Source organism: Podarcis cretensis (assembly GCF_951804945.1).
Source record: "Podarcis cretensis genome assembly, chromosome: 5".
Classification (NCBI taxonomy): Eukaryota; Metazoa; Chordata; class Lepidosauria; order Squamata; family Lacertidae; genus Podarcis; species Podarcis cretensis.
The window spans coordinates 33,182,932-33,187,766 of NC_137174.1; positions in this window are offsets into that span (position 1 = coordinate 33,182,932).

A 4,835-nucleotide genomic window follows, 5' to 3' on the forward strand; every position below is an offset into this window, starting at 1 on the left:
TGCATTGTCCTTGACTTCTTAAGCAATGTATTGCTTCAATTGTGAGAAAACATTCTCCCACTTTTTTAGTTTCTGTTGCCAGGTGAGTTCTTCCTCTCTTAGCTGTTTAGTTCCTCCAAGATACTGATGAAGGTGTGTACTACCAAGTCCCTCATACTTGTGTTACTAAGTTACTAGTATCAATGCACTTCACACTTATTAATGTACATCACACTTAGGCAGTATTGTTAAACAAAAAAAGCCTTTGGCCTGAGGAGCTTACTGTCTAAAACTGTGTGTTGGAGACAGAGGTATGTAGAAGTAGATTGGTTCTCTGTTCCAGCATTAGCAAAGTTCTGACTGATGGGCACTAGGAACAGGAGGAGATTTTCTGTAGTGATACTATAGTTGTGGAATTCTTTCTCCAGGGAAGTCTGGCGATCTCCTCTGAGGGCACTTGAATTTTTATTATTATTATGTAAGGGAATTTACTATTGACATTATTATGTTTCTACTGCATGCTTGCTGTGTTTCGCTGGCTTTTAATCCTGGTGTGTATTTGTATTCATAGTGCTTTGTTTGATTTTTAACACTGTCTTTTCTTCTAATGTTGCCTTTGAGCTGTTTTAATTAGTTCTGAAAAGCAGTCTGTAAATAAATGCATAAATAAGAGTAACAGGAAGAATATGTGCAAAGGCAACGAGATGTGCTTGGGTTTCACCTTTGTAGGAAGAGAGAGCCAAAGGTGGTATCCACTAGCGATTTCCTATTATGGAAGGAATGTGTCTGCAAGACTACGAAGGAGGGAATTCATCCTCCTCCCTGAAGTGCCCAGCACCCTCTAAAATCTTCTCTGGAAGGACTCCCAACTCTCTGGAGCAGATATACAGGGGTGAAGGGTACTGTACTGTGGAGGGGGAATTGCCAAAAAACATCTGCTTCTCAGTATTACTGATTCCTTCTGTCAGTGAATGGTCACCCTTAAGGAAGTAAGCCGTATGCCTGGTAAAGAATTATGAGAGGTGATTTTTGAGGCAGTTTTGGTTTTCATTTATTACATATACATCCCTTTCTTTTATATAACTTGAAACCAGTGGGCCAAGGGTTCCCAGGAAGCCAGTGTGGTGTAGTGGTTAAGAGCGGTAGTCTCGTAATCTGGTGAACCGGGTTCGCGTCTCCGCTCCTCCACAAGCAACTGCTGAGTGACCTTGGGCCAGTCACACTTCTCTGAAGTCTCTCAGCTCACTCACCTCACAGAGTGTTTGTTGTGGGGGAGGAAGGGAAAGGAGAATGTTAGCAGCTTCGGGTAGTGATAAAGCGGGATATCAAATCCAAACTCTTCTTCTCCCAAGCACTGACCAGACCCACTTAACTTTAGCAAGGTGGCTGTGCCATTTGCCTTCAGATCGTAATCCTACCCTAGTTGTGAATGGAAGAGTTAAGTTGCTACAACCGAAAGGCAGGGAAGAGGGGGCCATAGTAGTTGAGGTGGAAGATGACAAGAGCAAAAGAAGTAGTGCTTGCCAAGGAGCTGAAGGAGGACTGGATTTCTGGAATATTGTACAGGGAGAAGCAGTTTAAGATTACATTTTTACTAAGTTAGGAGTGGCAGCTGAAAGGTGTGGCAAATGAAAAATTGCATATTCCTGTGCAATGTGTGTGTGCTTCTAACAGCACGTTTTGCTGCTTTCCCTGTGTTTTTTCTCACCAGGGCAGCATGGAGGCAGAACAGATCTACACATTTATTGTAAGAAACTTGTTCCTATTTTACCCTCTTAAAATTTGAATGATTTTTTTTGACGAAAGTTTAAGATATTTTTCCATTGACCTTCAGTAACAATAGATCTACGGGTATCTATCTATCTACCAGTATCTATCTATCTATCTATCTATCTATCTATCTATCTATCTATCTATCTATCATCTATCTCTATCCCAGGGTGATTTACACAAAAGGGAAATAAAAAACAAAGATGTAAATAAAACAGACCCCAATCTTGAACTACTTAGAGGTATGCCTCAACAGCTGACTGTGACAAACACTTGTCCAAGGGGTTTTGGGAAACTTGAGTCCAGCTTGCTCAACATTTCTATTAAATCAATGAGCCTGGTCAAGGACTAGTTGACTGCTTTACCAGAGTGAAGAAGCAAATACTTTGGTTTCCTCTACCTACACACACACACACACACACACACACACACACACACACGCACACACACACCAGCTCAAGTGCAACCTGTTCAGACAAGTTAGAAATGTAAGAATTGTTGGAAAGTCCCCTGCTGTTTCCCTTACTACAGCTCTTCTGATTCTTAGTGGAAGTTTGATTTCTGTACATTTCAGATGCAGTAGCCTGCAGGACAGCACAGCATGTACTATTTCAGAGGGAATGAATGTTTAAACCTAATTTTTTTGCCAGTGGGAAATACAGGAGCTGTGGAGTGCCACTAATGTATCTTAATTGCCATAACTTTGGATCTCAATGGAAAAAAACAGTTTACAAAGTACTTACAACCCCCCAGCCCACCCCCCAAAAATAATCTTGAAGAAAGGGGAAAGAATGAAGTTCAAGGATGATTTCTCAGAAGTGGGAATGGTGGTGCTTCTCTAAAAAATAGACTACAAAGGTGAAGGAAAAATGTTAACACGGAAAAGATTTCTGCTCTGGTGGTTGTTTTCGACACAAGATAATATTACCTTGTGTCAATTGCAGTAGACATTTGTATCACCACCCTGTTCATTGTTTTATTGTTATACTCTGGTTGTAGTTTGGCATAATATAGCCACCTGGGAGAAAACACTGCTAAAACTGCTTTACATACTTGTTTAAATCCTTTCCATCTTTTCTGCAAGAAAGGAATTTACAGATAATCTCACTGTGGGAAATACAGCAGATGTAAGGTTTTCTTTTGAGTCCCCCTATTACCCTTATTGCCACATGCATGCATGGTTTTCAGAACTGATTTATTATTTCCTACAATAAAGATGTTTGGGTTTTCCCTCCCTTTCGGAGAATCAAGATGACATTGGTGATCTCCTTCAGACTGTTCTGTTTTGATGGTATTTGTAGTCCATTGTGAAATTGCAGTCACGGTCACGGTGCAATAAATTCCACCTGCTGCCATGAGGGTGCTAAAACCCACAGCGTTTTCATCTGATTTAGGGCTGGTACACGCAACCTGCCTACCAAGTGGGATCTACTTGCAGTGTCCCTTATTCTTGTGTCCATTTTGGGGTCTGCCTTGTTTGCATTAAGGAGAGTGAGCAGAACTGCACTTTAACCCCAGATCTTTTCGATGTGTGGTAAATGATGCCATGGAACAGGCAGGTTGCCACGTTCTTGCTAAGTCAGCTGAGAACGGTCAAAAAGTGGAAAGACTGGCCCGGTCAGCATTGACTATCTGCACCAACACATGTAGCCAGTGGGTTTTTTTTCTGAGGGGATGCAGGGGTACACATACCCCTAAACATTTTGTGAATCTACTTTTGTCCATTTACCATATTTCCCCCGATTTGAACTATAAAATGGTGATTTTCTTGAGTTAAAATGAGAGCACCCCTAAACATTTTCTTTAGGGAAAAAAAAGCACTGCATGTAGCTGTTGGAAAATTCAGTTCATTAGCTCAGAAGAGCACACGCAAACACTCATTACAACCCGTTGTTCTTTTATTATCCAATACGCCAACAATGGCATGTATCAAACACAGCCGCAACACACCTCCATCAGTTGCTAGTATAACCCTCACAACAGTTGTATCCCATATTTGGGTCACCCCGATTCAGTGCTTCTACTTCTTAAGTAGATAATACTCAGGGCCGGATTTAGGTTTGATGAGGCCTTAAGCTACTGAAGGTAATGGGGCCCTTTATATGTCCAGCTGTCCTTTGTCAACAATAAATTGTCACTGTTTTTTGTGTTGAATATATGCTATATGGTCATTTCTGGACCTAATAGGTATCTAAAGCCATTTTATTTGTTTTTTATCTTATATTTTGGAAATGTAAATCCAGTTTTTTTCCTTTAAATTTTTCTGTGGCCCCCAAGAGAGTGGGGCCCTAAGCTATAGCTTGTTTAGCTTATATGTAAATCCGGCACTTATTAATAGTTTATCTGTACTTTGACTGAAGATTTTCCATTGTGGGTTTTTGTTTGTTTGTTTGCATTCCTTGTTTTCTTCTTTATATTAACACTGCTGTTGTGTGGTGGTAGGTTCCATGGAGATGGCATTCCCACCGACCCCCACACCTTTGCCACAGTCTGGGAGCAAGCACATGTCCCAAGGTTCCTTGTTAATATATACTTGCCCACAAGCTATTCAAAAAGGTCAAGGGGCATGGCCTACCTTGACTAGACAACTCTTCCCTGTGCCAATGCTATTGCTACATGGACACAGATACGGTATTTCAACTAGGAGAATTAACTGTCCAATGCGGTACTTTCTGTTTGAGATCAAGCTTCCTGCTCCTGTACATCCTAGCAGAGAGATCAGCATGTGCTCTTTGTCAATCGTAAAAATGCCCTTGTAGTCGCTGTTAAAAGTTTCTATCAAATAAGGGCGTGTGCAGTGTAAGGTTGGCAAACAACCACCAGATGGTGCTGTGTTCAAAATTTGCTACCTAGAGACTATTGCAGCTGGTGGAAATGCTATGCGTACCTTTATTAATGATGCAGTTAATTCTGGAAAGTTTTTTTGTGCTACATAAATGTGTTGCCTACTTGAGTTTCAGTTTCTTCCAGTATGATGATCTGGAGTAACGGCTGAGCTGCTTCCTAATAAGAGTTATTCTGCATCCCTCTAAATATAAGACAGCACATTAAAACTGTCTTGCGTTGAGTTTACTGCCGTGCATTCT